This window comes from Gallus gallus, chromosome 6 (genome assembly GCF_016699485.2).
Source record: "Gallus gallus isolate bGalGal1 chromosome 6, bGalGal1.mat.broiler.GRCg7b, whole genome shotgun sequence".
Taxonomy (NCBI): domain Eukaryota; kingdom Metazoa; phylum Chordata; class Aves; order Galliformes; family Phasianidae; genus Gallus; species Gallus gallus.
In genome coordinates this window covers 13,236,586-13,255,317 of record NC_052537.1, presented here as the reverse complement: position 1 = coordinate 13,255,317, position 18,732 = coordinate 13,236,586, and the positions used below count along the sequence as shown (strand labels likewise).

Below are 18,732 nucleotides of genomic sequence, written 5' to 3'. Positions count from 1 at the left end.
AGAGCTTTTATAAGAAGCGTAAAGACTTTTTTTTCCCCAGATAATTACGCAGTGATGATAAATATATCTTAATAATGCTTTTTTCCTTGATGTTTGGCTTTGCCCCTTACACCTAGGATTTCTCAAGTTTTTACAAGGAAACTTTGTTTAGGCAGGTCAAGGGGAATCAAGATTGAAACTTATGCTCAAAAAGCACCGTGTTCTTAATTGCCTTTGACAGTGGTTGGGAAAGATGTCACTTCAGTGTTGTGAAAAGCAACCAAAATAAATTATACTTTTAATGAAGAGTTCTCTGTCTGGATGAATCTATACTGACAGAACAGTATTAGTTAAAAATAACAGAACCTTCTGTGAGCACGTTGCAATTTATCCTCCTTTTCCTCTATTCAAACAAAAAGCAATGTACACATAGTAGAGATGAGCCATTTTGTCTGAGCTACTTCTTTTGGCAGGGGGCTTCTGATTTCCATTTATTATTATTTTAAATGGATTAGATTGCTTTGAAGGAAGACTAAATAAAATCAGTATTCGTATATTCTGTTTATCATGTGACTGTACTGGCAATTGCTGTATCCTGTACTAAAACTAGTTTATGGTGATATAGACAAGATTCTTATGGCCTTAGAAAGGATGCTAGCTTGCATTCCTGTGTAAGGAAATATTTCCAAAAGAAATAGTAAGTGGCTCGAATATTTATTTTTGTTCAATACAAAAATATTTATAACTAACTGGCAGTGATACTGCTGCTTTGCCTGCTCTTATTATCTTGTTTATCTCCTCAGTATGTTCTTCCAGCTCCTGGAAATACATTCTTCTGAGGTGTTCTAGATCCTCTGCTTTTGCAGCCAAAAATCGGCATCTTTTCAGTAAAAGCAGGAGGGGGACTGATTGGTTAGTTTGACTTACATACCTTATGCGTATGTTTGTTTTATGTGTTACATGTATACATGTATGCGGAAGTTGTGACTCAGGTCTAAGTCTATTACAGTTTTAGATCGTGTTTTGTTTATATATATATAGGTGACTGAGAAATTTTAAATAAGGTAAATTGATCTGCAACGGTGATTCTGTTGGGAGTTTTAAAATATGTTTGATATTGAAAAGTATTTAAATTCATCTGTCTAATCTTACTGAAGCTAGAAAATACAAGGTACAACTATTTTTTCACACTTTTTATTAAGCCTTGATGTTTCTGATAATATAGCTTTCTTTTTGAGGCCTTCAAGTGGGAAGAGAGGAATATATTTCCTTCTCAAGACAAAAGAACAATGTGACTGTAATCTTAGCTCTCAGTTTTTCTTTTGTCTGTAGCTAAGTCCATCTCTTAACCTGGTATGATTAATCCTGCTTGATTTGTTAATGTTTTCAGAGGTTTATGAAAGGATGGGGAAAAGGAAGGAAAAGAATGCTTTCAAGCACTATCAGCGATTCTCTTGAATCGTGAAGATAGGTACGACTGAAGTCTGTGTATTGGCATGTATGAGTACCATGTGAAAAGCCAGCAGGTGTGTAGCCCATCTTGAATATTGGGTCAGTGTATTTAAACTGCTGTACTCAGCTGAGGATGTGTCGTTTGTGCTAAAGATCAAACATTGTCTTTTCAAAGACAAGATTTTGAGCTAGCAGACCAGGGAAGACCTCCATGTAGATTAAAATCTCACAAGTGAGAATGAACCTAATTCTGCTTCAGAATGTAAATAAGCAGAAGAGCCTGCTTGCAGCTCCACATGGGGTCACTTCTCACTTGTGTTACCTGTCCTATGCAGCTGAAAGCTTAAGCAAGCAAAAACTAAAAATACTACTTTGCAAATAAAGTGAGAAGAAGAAAACAGACATGAACAACACTTTTCATGGATACTGAGTGTTTGCCACAGCAGCAGTCTGGTGGCAGAGACTTAATCAGTATAATTGCGTGTTGAATAAGAAGGTATTTCCTTTTGTTGCCTTTGAATGCGGCACTTCTCTAACGGAATTTCCTCTTGTTTGTGTGCTCTCTTGCTGTGTGGGCAGAATCTCTCCAAGTAACTCCTGTCAGCTGGTTTCTGTCTAATGCTTTTTTGGTTTTTTTTTTCCTTTTGCTGATAATTGTCATTGCTGCCCTTTGGTTTTTGTGTCATTTTGCTCTGAAGTCATAACTTTCTCTTATAAACTAGTGCCAATTGCTACCACTAGCTTATCGCTGTTCCTTTAGTATAAAAAGTGACATCAGATGGACCTATTTTCTCAGGTCCCGGTTAGATAACGGGTGTTTCCTTCTCTGTACATGTTCCTCCTTTGGACTCTTAAACATCCACCAAGTTGAGTGTATTCTTCTTTCTTTGGAGATGCCTGTCTACACATAGGGACCTCTTAGCATATATTACATGGTTTTTTTTTTTTGTTTTTTTTTGCAGTTATTGCCCTAGACCTGATATAAGGTGATGAGCTGGAGAGGTGGAGTGCTCTCAATTCCCATTATCGGTTAGCAATCTTACTCTCCCTTCCGCTTGGCATTTCTAGTGCCTGTCTCCTGTCCATCTCACAGTTGCTTGATGCTTTTCTTCTCCTGCTGCCTCTGACATTCCCACCTGGAGATCCCTACTTCCTCCATCTGCTTTCAGCCCTTGTAGGCCTCAGAAACATTTATCCTGTTAGTTTGCATTCAGAGAATCTTGTCGTTTGTAGAGGGAAACAAATAGACCTTGCAGTGAAGAGAGCATGTACCTACACCATGTCTTGTCAGTAGATGTAAGCTTGGTCTGCTCATCTTCAGATGGCCACACGCTGTATGGAGTCAAACCAGAAGCCCTCGTCCATCGTTAGCATTGTGTTGAGCCTGAGCTAATAAGCTCGGTCTCTTGGCAGGATGTGTTAGATCAGGCTTACTGCTGTGCTAATTGTGCTTACACAGCTTCCAGTTTGGAGCTGGCTCATTTACAGCTGGCTTGGATGGTGGCCAAGGAAGCTCGCCTCTGCCTGCAATATGCCATGTAGACATACACAGATCCAGTACTTGAAAGTGTCTATCAATAGCAGGAGATTATATTTGGAGGGAGGAGAAAATCTTTGGCCTGTGTGCATGTGTAAACAAGGGCAATATTAATGAATGAAGAAGTGAGCAACAGTTTTAATAAGGAAAAGGATTAATTATTCCAAATGTAGACTTAAAACCACAAGTTGTTCTCGGCCCCTATGTTTGGCCCCATCTTGTTTCTCATTTGCCACTTTTACAATATTTCTTGGGAACACTTCCCAGGCTTAAGGCATTTGGCTGCAGAAGGAGTGAACAGCCTGATGCTCTAGCTGGGAGAGACAAACTAGTCTAACCACAAGGCTAGAAATAGGCCAAGTTTGAGAGAAGAGAGATGATCTTGCTTTGCGTTTAGTCCACCCTTTGTTTTTGTGTACCTTTCGTCTACTTCATATGTTTGCAAAAGAATTTGTACTTCGGTTAAGATGAGGTGTCAAGGATCTGTTCATCCTAGCATTGAAGTGCTACAGTTACCGAAATGTATAAAACACTCACTAGTAACGGGAATTGTATAATGTTTAAAAAAAAAAAAAAAAAAAAAAAAAACCACCTAAAAAAAGACAGAGCTGTAAAAAGGCAACGTTTGTTTATTTAGGTTTGGGAAACCAGTGCTCAGCATGGCTTGAAAGCCACATCCTTGGCTGGCATAGATTGGTTTCGTCAGTTACCAACAGCTGTGCTGTTTACTTTAGCAGAATGTGACCCCTCAAATACTGTCCTCTGCCTGTGGAGCAGTGTAGTGGTAGAGCGGAACATGTGAGTGCATATGCATGTACACCTAGAGAAAACTGGACTTATCTCTCTACCTTTATTGTGAAATAATACAATTGCTCTTCATCACATTGCTGTGAGCCACTCTAAGTATTTGAGCCCATTTTTCTCAAATTATTTTCTTGATCACAATTGGCCATGCACCAATGCATTAATTTACTTGGCAGTTTAGAGGCCCACTTCTCCATCTAAGCAGCCCTGAGAAGACAGTACCAGCCTTTTACTTCTGGAATTGCTGTTATTAGAACAACTAGGGGAACGTATCTCTGCAAAAACAGAGTTAAATAATGATTTAGCTCCCAGAATTAATTTGAAATTTCAGCAGCATTAAGTAGTATTTTAGTGGCAGCGTAATCCTGTAGTAACTCTGCAGACCATGCTGCCAGTGGAAGTGTACTGCAGTATTTAAGTGACATTGGAACACCATGGTATTATATTCAGGTCATTAGGGGATATTTTTCAGGATTTAAGTTAGCTGGCAAAATGTCAAGGGTGATTCTTATCTGTGTTTCTTTGTATCTCTAAGTATATATAAATTGGGTTGGTTGGTTTTTTTTTAAGTATGCCTATCTCTGTGGTATTCCTTCTCTCCTAGTCTGTATCCCTTGTGCACTACTTGCACCGTCAACAATACTGAGAGTAACTGAAGGTAAAGGGAATAATGGATATGGATGGCTCAGCTGGTTGGTAGTGTAAGTGAAGGTTTTGTACTTGATTTTTTTTTTTCTTTATGAATCAAAGCAATTGATAGATAAGCATAATAATGAGAGTTTGGCTTTTGTGATTGTTGTCAGCAGGTGTCCAGAATGGTGGAAAATGCTGAGATCAAAGGTGAATGTTTTCCAGAGCAGATCCCTAATACTGACCTTTGAAAAAGGCAGTGCTACTCTACTGCAATTGAACACACTAAGGGAGATAGACACCTGTCTCCCTTTGTATCCTAGAAACTCAGTCTAAAATCATATGTGTGGCCCATCATAACTGTTTTGTTACCTCTTTTGAAATGTTCTCATCATTCAGATAGCTAAGGTTGACTTCAGACAGGGAAAGATTAGGCTGTGAAAAGCGTGTGTTCTCGGCAGCTTATTGCTGTCTCTGGAAGAAGTTCCTGCCATTCAGATCTGCCAACTAGATAGCTCAGATGATTATTCCACGAGCCATTAGAATCAAACTGAGCTAAGTTAGTTTAAACATGTAAATTGTAGCTTTGGATCATTCCTTCTGCAAGGAACAGGTAATCATCACAGAAGTAGCCCAGCTGGCTGGTAGGAAGTAAATTTTTCCATGTGACTCTTCCTTGTCTTTCCTTTGCCAAGTTTTAACTAGAGTTTTTGGGAAATGATGCTTGGAACAAATTAAAATAATAGTAACAATTAAAAAGGTTCAGTTAATGCAAGTGAAGATGAAGTGATGCCTAATTTCTAATGGTGAAAAATGGCAGTGGTAAGTTGCCGTTTGGTTACGTGTTGATACTTTACAACCAGTAGAGTCACAACTGTGTGAATAGGATGAATGGCTGTGCTCTTTCTGTGCTCAGAATGCTTGGGGGAAAAATAAAACAGCAGCACTTTGCTTACTTGAACAGTTTGTTTTCTTCTAGCCTAGAGTATTGGCCAAGTGCCTCCATGGTAATTCCTGTTTTCTTCTTGCTGCACTCCATGTGATGGGAATTTCTTAGAAACATCCCAGGGGCAAGAGGTGTGTTTGGCTGCTGCATGCCAGTGCTCTATAGCAGTGCTGAAGGTGCTGGAATTGATTTTTACAGGTCTTTCCAAAAATAGCCTTAACTACACTGCAAGGCCCATTTGTAGAAGAACAATGGGCCCTGCACCAGGGGAAATTGCCTTGCTTGGACAATCTGCTGTCAAAGGAGGTTGTGGAGGCAAACCAGCACGTCAAGCACAGTTATGGACAACACGTTTATGAACAGATTCCAAAGGAAGCATACGTTCTCATCTGTGGATGCTGGGAAGTAGAAGGGAAGTAAAGCACAGATAGTGGCTGGGCTTTCAAGCACTCCTTGTTTGTCATCCTGGGAGGCAGAATCCCAAGCTAGGTGGATCACTGTATTAACCTAGCATGGCATGTGTGTGGTTCCCACGGCATTCAGGTTTATAACAATGCTTAAATTATTATTCATACTGTATTTTAAGTTGCATCAAGAAGAGTAGCAGAAGCCTAGGGTAGGTAGTCTTCGTTCTTGTACTTTTTTTTTACATAATTAAACAATCAACTTTTATGTTTATTATTTGGGGAATTTTAAACAACCTACTTATCAAAGGATAATATTTCAGGTAAAAATTTGTGGACAGTTATCCCTCAGCTTTGTTATTGCTTTGGTTGCCATTAATATTTCATTTAAGATGTACAGCAAGAAGTCAGTTCCATCCCACTATTTCTGGTTGCAAATTAAAGGCAGTTGGATTTCAGTTTAGAAAAATGGCCATAAACAAAAAACTCTCCAGAGATTGGTTTTCTGCCAATGTGTGCAGTTACTAATTACTCCTATGAGCTGTCATTTTAAAGTAAAAATAGAAAATGTGAAATATTGATTACATATGAAAGTACAAGAAACATACATTTGTATACTAGCTCTTTAGAACCATGTAGATAAAAATAGATGTCAGTCATGTTTTACCTTATAATTTGGCAGAAAAAGTTATACTGTTGCTTTGAGGAAATGTGTGAACACATGAGGCTTGTGTTCTGTGGAGTAATTTTTATTCCATCTGTATTGTTAAATGAAGTTAACACCAGAAATCTTCTGGGACTTTTTTTTTTTTTTTTTGTACATAAGATACATGTGCATGCTATCATGGTGCAGCAGTGAGCAATACACTGAAGTTCAGACTGGGAGAGATCTTTGCTGTTCAACCAAATGCATTCTCTAAACCAGGTATTTGTTGTAGGTCCTATGAACCGTGGCCTGGCACTTCATGTTGCTATGCCATTTGAATTGCCTTGTCAATATTTTTGCTCATGCTGCAACACCTTTTTCTTTGTACTTATGTTTAGGTAATTTGGCATCTGCCTTTCTCAACCAAAATAATCTTGCTGATTTAGTAGTACATAGCAAAATCCTGTTTTCTGTTTGTTTGGAACTAGATGATCTTTAAGGACCCCTCCAACCTAAGCAATTCTATGATTCTTCCCATGGCATTGCACCCACTGTGAGTTTTTGTTTTGAAGCGTTGGCAACTACAGTTTTCAGCCAGAAGCTCGTCGAACCGTTCTCTGCCACTGTCGTCTTAAAACAACTGGTCTGGGAGCTATGAAGACAATATAATTTTTTGCATAATCCACATATTTTCTAAGATAGTATGTATATAATATGTTTTGAGTAATTACATAATAAAGTAGTCATCCAGTAAATGATTGTGTTCCTTAGTAGGCAGCCTCAATAATATCTCTGGCATAAATAGAACTTTCTTTTTTAAAATACCCATTGTCAAATGGCTTTAAGTATTAGTAGTGTTTATCTCAAATTGAACTGATTTCAAGTTGACTTTCTGCTTCTTTATAGAATGATTCTTCTTCACTGAGAATGAACTTCAATGATGAATTGATATTTTAGAAATAGGGTTGGCTGTGGGAATGCTTGGCTGTGGAATCATATCAGTGCTTAGTCCCTGCCTTAACAGCATCTTGCATGGCTGTAGATGTTAGTCTCAAATTACCCCTCATTAAAGAGCTTGAGTAACCAATATCTACACTGGTTCCTAAATGGATGACATTATACACAAAACTAGGGAATTGAACAAACTTGCCCATTATGTTTCATAAAGGTAGTTGGATTTCTGAAAACAGATTAGTGGATTGGAATCAGTTTTGATATTAGTCAATAATATACAACATGAAGCATTTGGAGGATTGCCTTTGCCTTCTGTAGCTGGTAAATTCATTTCTTTGCATATAAATACACGCACAACCAAGTTTGCAATTGATTTTTTTTTTTTTTGGCCACACACACAAAGCACATTATCATGTTGAAGCTTCAAGCTAAATGTGTGAGCCCAGGTGTCATGTTTCTAATGCCTTTTGCATGAAATGTGAAATAATTGCACAAGTGTAAGTGCGTATATTTGAGGAAGGCAAAGTACAGACACGCTCTCTGATTTCAAAAGTCTTAGGAAAATGCATGCGATGAGGCCACACGATCATCAAAACAAACTTTTTGTACTCATAAACTTTAAAGTTTTCAATCTTTAAAATGAGTGAATAATAGAATATTTTAAATATCTCTGTATGTATTTATATTTAGTAGGAGTAAAATCACTTACACAGAGCTAACTTACTACTACTAACATCTGCTGAATTCATTTTCATGAAATGTTTCTCTTAAGTTTCTGTGCTGTGGAGCATTGGCCACCTACCGAGATGGGAAGAAACATTCAGGTGTAGCATTCAATTAAATAAATGAAACAAGTGAATTGTGGATAAGTAAACGTAAGCGGCAAGGAGATAATGGAGGGAAAGCAAAAATGCTCCTATGCAGAGAGCAGCAGACAATGGCCACCTATTTAAGATGGTGCCAAACCCCTGGAAGGATCAAAGGCTTTATTCTTGTTGGAAATACTGAAAAAAGGTCGAGTTCAAAAGTGGCTTTGAGTCAAAAAGGAAGGAGGAGAGGGCTATGGTTCAATCACTGAGACGAGTAACTCCAGATAATGTTTAAGTGTCTGAGATGTCATCAAGAGGGCTGCTGCCAAGGAAGAGACCTGCCTCGCTTGTATTTTCACTATAGAGCCACATTAAATCAATATCTGAAATAGGCTGCTCCAGGTGCAGGTTATCATTATACCCTATTTACTTGTCTTTATTGATCCTCTGCTTCCATGTTTGTAATGCTGGGTCTTTTGAGGCCACATGCCTTGGTTGTCTTATGGCAATAAGTCAAGATGTTCTATAAATCCTTCCTAATGAATTATGGGCAAAAAAAATGATACTCTTCCTTAAATGGTTAAGACTTCTAGAAGGACAGTGAAGGCTCTTGTGTCATTTAACCCTGGAACTTGCGTAATATAAACTGTGTCCTCTCATACAAAGCTATACATTGGCATGAATGCTGAATATTCAGCATAGTCCATATTGCCACTGTATCACCTTGAAGTCATGGATGAATGTTTTTGCTGTGCATGGGTGCAAGTGACGCCAAGTCTAAATGTATAGAAAACTGAAGTTAAAACAAGTTTTTGTAAGTGATAAAGTTGTTCTGAGGAAAACTTTTTTTTCTTTCAATATATGATTATATTGGTATCACTGCAAATTTTTACACTGTTCCTCTGAACTTTACCAGTTTCCATTTCTCAAGAATAAAGACTGAGTAAAAGCCTGGGTAAATTGCAAGAAATGCATATCCTTGAGGTAAATGTCAGTGTGACAGCTCTTGGGACTATATGTTATGAAAGGATTTTTTCTAAGAACATGAGCAGCTAGAAGACATCTGTTTCCAGCTGTGTCGTGCTGTTTTTTAGAAACACTGGTGGGAGTAAGAGGGTAATTTGGTTTCTGTGCTATTAATTTTGGCTCCTTCAACCCTGCCTGCCAGAAAGAGTGCTAGTGAGGTAGCAACTCTAGTTGGAAGCCATAACTAGCAGCATACCCCAGGGGTGGTCAGCGCTGGCTCTTGGACTCGTACATCATTTGTGATGATCAGGATGATGGGGCAAGTTTGCTAAGGGTACAGAACTGAGAGGAGTAGTTGATAGACCGAAGGGCTTCGATGTCATTCAGAGGGACCTGAACAAACTGGGGAAATGTAGCAAATGAAAAAGTAAAGTCCAGCACCTGCAGAGGAACAGCCTCAGCCTGTACTGGGGCCACCTAACTGCAAAGCAGCTTGGAGGGACCAGGAGTTCCAAGCTGACACCAACTTGAACATGCACCACCAGTGTCCTTGCCCCAGTTACTGTTTATTGCTTCTACAAATTGCTACTGATATCTTGGGCTGCATTAGCGGTGCTGCTGGCAGGCTGAGGGGTATGATTCTTCCCTTCTGCTCTGCTGTTGAGGTCACACCTGTAGTGCGGAGTCCCCAGTGCAAGAGAGACAAGATAGAGAGTCCAGCAAAAGGCTGTGAAGACATCAAAGGGTCTGGAGCACCTCTTCTGTGAGGAAAGGCTGAGAGAGTTTGAACTTCTTATTCTGGAGAAGAGATGGCGCAGAGGAACGTTGCCAATGTATAGCAATACTTGAAGGGAGACTGCAAAGAAAATTGAGCCCAGCTCTTTTCAGTGGTGCCCACCGACAGGACAGGAAGTAATACAAACTGAAATACAAGATCTGCCATCTGAACATGAAAAAATACTTTTCATATGAAGGTGACTGAGCCACTGGCACAGTTGCTCGTAGAGTCTGTGGGGTCTCCTCCTTGCAGATCTCCAAAAACCACCTGGGTGTGGGCCTGGGCACCATGCCTGGATGTCTCTGCTGGAGCTAGGGCTGGGTCACGTGGACCTAGAGGGCCCTGCCATGCTCAGCCTTGCTGTGATTCTCTAACTCTCTGGCCATGCTTTCAGTGAGGTGGGTCCTCACACACCAGGACCCACCATTGATTTCTACATTGTACGTACGTTGGTTTTAGTGAACTTGGACCTGGTAATTTCAAAAATTACCACAGTATGAAATCTGTAGGAAATTGCATAACAAGCACTGTGAGACCAATACTTTTGCTGTAAGATAATGTATTCCTGCAGGTAGAACAGCCAGGAAACAAAAATGGGGCTGGGTGGTAAAGCTGTGGGTTTGTAGCTGTAGAATGGCTTACTGTTGTTGGAAGTCCTTTCCTATAAGTATCAAAACTAAAAATGGCGGTGGGCCTAATCTCAAGCATGTGTACAAGTGTTTTGATTAGATAGTCTGTGGATTTAGAAATAGATGAGATCTAATATGCTAAGGGAGAAGGATTTATTCCATTTTTTTTGAAAAAAAAAAACTTTATAGCAGCTTGAGTCTCTGATAATCTCAGCAAGAGATACTTACAGTTAGATTGATGAGGAAGTGTCTTCTACGGGCATCTCAATATTTTAGCTGTAGTTTTTCAAAAAAATTGTGAGGCGTAATGCTATCAAATGAGATACAAGAGCCTGAAAACCCCCACTCAATAAGCTGATACGTTCTTCAGGAAATTGATGATATATCCAAAGCTGTTTCTCCAGATAGCAATCACTGGCACAGCTTCCCAAAATGAATGTGAAATCCAAACACTGACAGACGCCTGTGTCTGCTTATAGGGGTGCTGGTTTTGTATACAGACTTCTGGGCTTATCTTGAAAGGGATTCTGACACACAACAAAACCAATGAAAACAGTTTCAGCCAGCAGTACTTTCTTGTGACCTTACACATTCCTTGGTTTGTGTTTGAGATTAATTCAAAGAGGATTTGATGTTTTCTTTTTATTTCTTTCTTTTTTCTTCTTTTTTTAATGACCAAACATACTGGATAAAAGCAGGTCCTGCAGTTAAAAGATAAGATACATATTTAAACTCAGGCATATTCTTCCATATTGGAGGAAAATTATGAATGCATGTCTTTTTATTAAGTCTTTGTGTACAGGGCATAGAAGGCAACATCTATAAAGGTCATTTTGTTTACTTATATATTTATTAAGTTATTTATTTGGAATAGCTGAATGTTTTCCTCACGTTGATCTATCTTGTGGTTAATCTGGAAGTTTTTGTTTGCTCTCAGAACTGTATGAATGAAGTAGCATCTGCTGGACAAACTGCTGTCGTGCATTAACGTTGCTTGATAGGAGAACCAAGATGAACACAGCAAAACGCAGGGGTATGTGATAGATTGTAACCTCTTACAAATAAGTGTTCCCAGGTTACTTCTGTTAAACTAAAAGCTACTGTCCTAAAGGGCACTCTGCTGTGTTAGGAGAGGAACCATAAGGGTGTTTGTGTGGGCCAGGAGTGTCCCTTTGGGTGGGGTGGGCCCAGGACAGAGCTGCTGAGCCTAGGGACCCAGCAGGAAGCATGGAAGTTCGGGCTCTGAGAGCTAGGTGGGTGGTGGTTGGTCGGGTGTTTTACAGTCCTGCTGTGGTGACCTTTAGTGTGGTGAGTAGCAAAAATGGGCAATCCTTGCCTGGGCTGAGTCACTGCTTAAATGGCTGAATACATAAATGAGCTGAATTTTCACTGAGTGGCTTTTTCACAGACTGCTGTAATTCCAGCTTGTTCCACTTTCCCACCTACATAATAAGTGATCTTTAGTGTTTGCACATGGATGTCTTGGAGTCATCAATTATTTACCTTCATGACTGCGTGTGTGTGAGAAGGGATTTGGTTATCCTGGTTTTACAGGAGGCAGGCAGGGCGCGATCTGCCGTGCAGGATGTGTCTGTGCTGCCTTGCACTGCGCCACAGAATGTCATACAGCTCTGCAAAAGCTACGAGGAAGGGAGTTTGTCTCCGTTTTGCTTTATTCTTAGAGGACTGAAGAGCAAAATGTCGCAGTCATCTGACTGGAAAGAACATTGCCTTTGCTCACTTTCTGTTTAGTCTCTTAGTCCTTAACAAAAAATGGTTGCTGTTTCAAAGTCTCACGCTGGTATAAGAGTCTTGTGTCTACTGAAGGAAGCCCAAACCAGCTCAGCTGCTGTTCCTTTGAAGGCAAGGTGCAATATGTTGTTTGCTTAGCCTTGGCAATGCCTTCCCCTCCCCAACTTCTTTGTCCCTCTTCTCCCCTTCCCCCACCTCCCCAATTATTTTCCGGAGCCCTTGGCTTGCTGCTTCTGGGGCAGCAGCAGCAGCTGCTCGTGCTGTCCTGTAATTCTTCCATCGCGGTCACAGGGGACTGGGAGGGAAAAGGCTGTCTGTCTCAGCAGTAGTCCACCAGCTGCTGCTACAATGTATAATGCACAAATTTGCAAAATATAGCTTTTAATTTTGCTTTGCAGTCAGAATGAAAAACTAGAACACACCAGCACTGCCATCATTGATTGATTAATGCAAATCTATGTTCCTGCTTCTTGGTTCAGACTCAGACCAAAAGTACTGGAAGTGGCTAAAAATAAAAGGTAAGAATCCTGACAGACTTTCAAACTGATGGAGTAATTAATGATACAGTGTTGTGTTTGTATGCTTGAGAATACGCTGCCGAAAAAATATGTTGAGTAACACAAAACACTCAGCTGCACCGGAGTATAAATTATGCCTATGGTCCTCTTACCTTCTGAAGTATGCAGATAAGCAGGGTTTCTTTGTTCAAGTGTCAGTGAATGAGGGAGTTCCACAGACTGTAGCATAAGTAGTTTTCCTGAAATCTGTATTGAAATATATATTTTTTTTGTTTTGAGGCTTTCTTTCAAGGGATCAGAAAGAGGAGAAAGGATGAAAGGAGAGCAGGGAGCATAGTTACTGTTCTTTGTCTTCTGGCCATGAGGTTAAAGCATCGACGAGGCTGCTTGTTCTGTGCCCAGTCATGCACTCAGAGTAAGGAAACAGCACACAGAAAGGGTAAACAGTCCCCATACTACCATTGTAGATAGGTTTGTAGCCTCTTTAGTGTGTGCTTATGAATGACCAATCTTTTCGTGGAACCATTTGAGAACAACTAGCCAAAACATGGCCTGTATTTGTTTCTGAACTTAATATGCACTGAGTAGTTTGACTCAGTGCGTAGCTCAGAAGAGCTGAGCTATAAAACACTATTCATCCATAAAGATAATCCATGTGGTTGTGGCACACATTGTTGGCTGAAGAAAAACTGCAGCATGTATAGCTGAGCAAACTAATTTTACCACAAGGCAGTTTTGCAGCTAATGTCCCTGGAGACCCTGTTGACTGCTTTGTTTTTCTCTAAATGCTCTGAGATCCTTTGTCATGGAAGCTGTATGGGAACTGCAGCGCGTGGAAGCTGGCACAGGAACCTTTACACTCTATGTTGTTATTGGGAACGTGGGACAATGTTGTCCAGGCTTATTGCTGTTGGCAGGGCTGGTAGCAGCTGACTGTTCGCTTCTCTCAGCTGGTTTCTTCCGGAGCTAGTACCTTGGAGCAGCCAGATGCTGTGCTGCAGTGCTGGCTGGAGGCTGTCCGAAGGGACTGGGGATGGGGTTGCTGGTGGGCTGCCACCCCTGGGCACGCAGGATGTAATGAACCCAAATGCTTAGCAATCACTTGTCTTGTTTTGACCATGTCCACATTTTAACTATTCTGCTGAACATCTGTGAGTGTACCAGCATGCGAGTTGTACATTTTGCATCTAATTCCTATATATCAGGTCCAAACCAAAGCTTCAAATGCAAATTTGCTTGGATTTAGGCGCAAGGGGATCTGAACCTTACCTGTGGGGAACAAGCTAAATCTATCAGTAATGACATAGTGTGGTCTTTTACCAATCCTCAAACCACCTGTCCTTATTTTTTGTAGTTACAGTGTGATGTTAATGTCAAAAATCTGAAGTAAAAGCATAAGGAAACTCTCATCTCACGAGATGTATTACTCCCAATAAATGCATAGTACAGACATGTTGGCAGATCTAAACTAAACCTAGGTCTGTCCTTGGGACTCTAAAGGAAAAAAAAAAAAAAAATACAATCAAAAAAGCACACTGTGTACATGTGTGCACCAATTATCTTAAATATGTTGAAATTCTCTAGCATATGAAAAACACAGCCCCAAGTGTACACCATGCCTTCCAGCTCCAGGGCAAATACACTAAGAATAGATTTATTACGTGGTGACCCATTATACAGGCACCTGGGAGGGAAGAGAAAGGAAGAGAGGTGTTTTGCCTGAAATTCTTCCTGGTTTTAAAATAAACAGGGTATGTTCCAATATTTATATAAAAGTAATATTCAGTGGTCTCATTTAATTGGGAGGAGTGGTGAAATCCAGCAAAGTGCTGATGCTTTATGTAGCTCAAATGGAGAGTGTGCTGCCCACACAATTGCAAGAAGAAGACAGAAAAACAAAAACAACAACAAAACCAACAACCAAACAAGAGAGACTGTACTGTGTTCAAAAATATTCACAGCAGAATAATTGGAAACACTGTTTTAGCTCAGCTTTGTAATAGTGCACATGGCTAGTTTTTCAAAGCACCAGAAATTAACTACTGAAAACAGTCTGAGCTTTAGACACTTAAGCGAAGACTGCTAGATTATATTTTAAAACTTCAGTGGTAGCAAGATCCAACCCGGTTTGCTAACTTTCTTCTGACCATATGGCAACAAAAACCTCCAAGACTCGCAGTGAAGATGCTAAGAAAGCAAGCTTTCTTTTTCCAATATGTGTTTTCATTTGTCTTCCTCTGGCAATAAAAGCATCTACCTTCTGCCAGTGTTTCCTGAGCTATGCAGTGAATTCTTTTGAAGATTATTAAATTGGCATTTTCTTGACTTTTCCTTTCTTTTAAAACTAATATCTTTAACATCTGACCAGTCAAACTCCCAGGCACAGCTATTTCCATGCAGTAGTAGTTATCTCAGCACTACAAACAAGCCCCTCGCTAGATGCTGATTCTTACCACGCAAGCTGTTTTCCATCTATTCTGTAAGGAATGATTTTTAATGAAGAGAACAGCATTAAATTCTCAATGGCAACCAACCTTTACTCATTTCTTTCCCTGTGGGGTTTTGATCAATCACTGTAGCTTCCTGTTTAGACACCGTGCACAGGGAATACCACTTTGGGAGCATAGCTAGTCTGTGAATAATTGAAGGAGTGGTTTTTGAGGGAATACTTTGAACTTCTTCAGCAGCTACAGTCTGACTATGCATCTCCTGTGTAACTCTCTTTATATCAAAGTTAGAAGGTGGCCTTTACTGTTGTGTCATTTCTATAAAACTTTGTGCAGCAAGACCGTAATCTGTTGATCCTTTCTGGTGGTGAGAATAATATATTTTAAGAAAAGAATTACAAGGAAAAAAGAATAATAGGAAATAATTTCAGAAGAGGGAACTAAAAGCACATTGCAGCACCCATGACAGAATGAGATATCTAGACAGTGGGAAACTGATTCCTTAATTCCACAGCCAGAAACGTCCTTAGGTTGGTGAGGCCCTGGCACAGGTGCCCAGAGCTGTGGGTGCCACATCCCTGGAGGTGCTCAAGGCCAGGCTGGATGGGGCCCTGGGCTCCTGGTCTGCTGGGTGGCAGCCAGCCCGCAGCAGGGAGTTGGAACTGGGTGGGCTTTATAGATGCTTTCTATGCTTTCTTTTTTCTTGACCCTTTCAACCCAAACTAGTCTGTGATCCTGTGATTTCTATGATCAGACCTGTTAAAAAATGTGTATTGTCCAAGATCTTGCCTTTACAGGGAGGGATAGAGAAAGAGGCAGAAAAAAACAATAGTTCTACACTTGCTAAACGTGTCACTTGGGATAGCATCGCTTCTGTTTGTCCTGAGTAAACACAAAGGCAGATCAAGGGCCAGAGGATAATCTTTCACTCTAAATTGTTTTCCTGTAATATCTGAGGCTGCACAGTATAAAATCAGGAGTGGAGAAGGCTTTCCTCAGTCTCTCACTTTGCCTGCTGATACAAGCATGATTTCATTATACAAACATTTGCTCCATTAATTGTGATTATTCCTAATCCTGCATTTTGCTTAATGGCAAAACATTTCACTGGAGGAAAAAAAAATTAGATTAAAGTAAAGACGTTCAGACAGTAAAGGCTACTAATTGAATCTGGAAGGGATACTCCCCTGATATAAAGTCAAAATTGCAAAAGTTATTGCTGAGATAACTAGAGGAGTGATACCTGAAAATCCTTATATGTTTTTGTAATAGTTTTAATGCCACATTGAGACCCTGCAGTTCTTCTGTGGAGGCTGATGATACTTCCACCAAGGCCAAACTATGATGTGGGGAAGTTTATGTAACCTTCTTCCTGCCCTGGCCCACACAGAGCAGAGCTCTCCTGCCGCTCGTCTCCCTGCTGCAGAGCCTGAGCAGTCATGGGCTGGGTGCAGAAAGACGTGCATGTGGGCACTTCTTGGGGGAGGTCAGCAACATGCAGTGCTGTGTCTGAGGAGTGGTGGGGCAGTGCTTCATAGGTGAATCTTGAGGTTGTAGTGTTTGTTAAAGCTTTTGAAAGAGAACATTATTCTAAAAGAGAAAAACCCTCAATTACTTCTCAGTCACTCCTGTTGTTTCAAATAGTTTGAGCCTACATAGTTCTGGGTTATTTTCAGTTTCTTGGTGTAACACAGTTTTAGATTCATAGTGCAGGATGTAGGTTACATATGTAATTAAGAAGCTCCTGTGAAATGCATGTTCACAGGGTTGAAATGGCTCTCTGACATCAGCTAATTTCTGTTCTGAGCCACCCCCACCCCTGGGTCCATGAGGCCTACGTCAGATTAGCTCAGTGACTCTTATCAGGCCTCTTTTTCCTGTTACCCCCTGATAAATTTATACAACTTGGAGTGAACTCCAAGCATAACTTTATGCCTGCTGGGGACAGGAGCTGCATTTGCTGAAGCTCTGTGCTGGTGAATAGAACCCCACTGTGCTCTATATGGGAAAGTGTGTGGGTGGCAATTTGCATGGTAAACAAAGGCAGGCAGGGAAGGCAGATAGTTAGGCTTATGTTTCTTAATGCCTTCGATCTCCTTAAAACATTGCTGTTGAGAATTAGCAGCAAGAAATATCACAAAAGGAAGATTGCTGTAGATTTTGCTATTTTTAAGTTCTGATCTTTGGTTAAAAAGAATTTTTAATTCATGTTTATTGTGAAATTTAATTTATGATGTTAAATTAAGTTTAGGAATATCAATTATCCTGATCTCGTGGTAAGAGCAAATAAAGTCTGTACCTGCGTCTGTTTCCTTTAGAGATAAGTAGGAAGCTTTTATTTCACTAGCAAAAAGGGCTCGCAGACAAACAGTGGATGTGGGATTCCCCCCCTCCTGCCGCCTTAAATAGGTCCTTTGCTTGTTTGTCATCAGAGGTGGAGGGAAGCAACATGAATTAGATGGCAGGGGACTAGAAATAGTGTCAGGAAGTATTGACATCCTTATTTGTGCCGTGTATCTACTATGTGACCTTGAACAAGTCTCTTCACCTATGCCATATCCTGTTATTAGATTATAAATCTCTGCTGGGAGAATGCATGTTGCGGTTTGCTTTTGTGTCTGGCAAGGGGTCTATAGATGTTATTGTAAAACAAGTAATAGAAAAAAGGGCAGCAGTTTTTTTCTGGAATGCTGGCCTCTGATGGAGATAATGTTTTCTGCTTCAACCTGGCTCTCTGGCTCTGATGCCCAGCTTAGCTGCAGAAGCATCCTTCACTCTGTTGCTTTCCTAGCTGCAACGCTGGCAGGAAAAAAAAATAACTTAAATTTTTAAGCATGTTGTGAGAGACCGTGTAGCCTTTGAAAAGGATTACACATATTCTCCAAAACAGAAGAAATAAGGTATGGTTATTTGCCATGTTTTCTCCTCCATTAGACTAGGATTTTCCACGGCACCAATGTGCGAGTTGTGCATTTCAGCTGTGGTGACCACATGTGCTTCCCCAGGGGGAGCTGCTATCCAACAGCAGCCAGGGGAGGGGACACATCCCACACGCATCCATCCAGTTGTTTTTTGGGAGGAGGATGGCTATTATTTTTTTTAACTTCTACAGCATTTTGGAAACTGAAATTATATTTTTCAAGATTTTTGCTATTAATGTACTAAGGGAAAAGGGGAGAAGTAAGATTTCCACGCAGTAGTTGCTTAATTCTAGGACATAAGTCTGTAATTTCAAAATAATATTTCAACTCAAAGTAACATAAAGATTACTTTTTAATGGTTTTATAATGTCAGAAAGGGTAAATATGTCAGTCTAATCTATGTGCCTGCGTGGAGCCAGGAGTCTCCCTACCAATAATATTTCTATCACGCTGTTTGATTTGTTGAAGCTTCTTTTAAAAGATGTCATGTGATGCAGCAATTAAAAAAGTAAAAGATTAAGATAGTGGAGACATGACATGAATACAGCATGGTGGTCATG

The 18,732-nt window shown here is 40.2% G+C and overlaps 1 protein-coding gene across 17 annotated transcripts in view; it reads left to right on the top strand.

Annotated features, from left to right (window-relative positions):
* Positions 1 to 18,732, top strand: part of ZMIZ1 (zinc finger MIZ-type containing 1) — a 326,060-nt gene that overhangs the window by 112,242 nt on the left and 195,086 nt on the right. For 2 of the 17 annotated variants that reach the window (XM_015288284.4, XM_046943003.1), the window contains 2 exons: positions 11,472 to 11,567; positions 12,685 to 12,804. The exons of 13 other annotated variants lie outside the window; for them this stretch is intronic. The gene's annotated coding sequence lies outside the window, so the exon portion shown is untranslated. The remainder of the gene's footprint in view (positions 1 to 11,471; positions 11,568 to 12,684; positions 12,805 to 18,732) is intronic. 2 more of the 17 variants (XM_046942999.1, XM_046943000.1) reach the window with 2 other exon arrangements.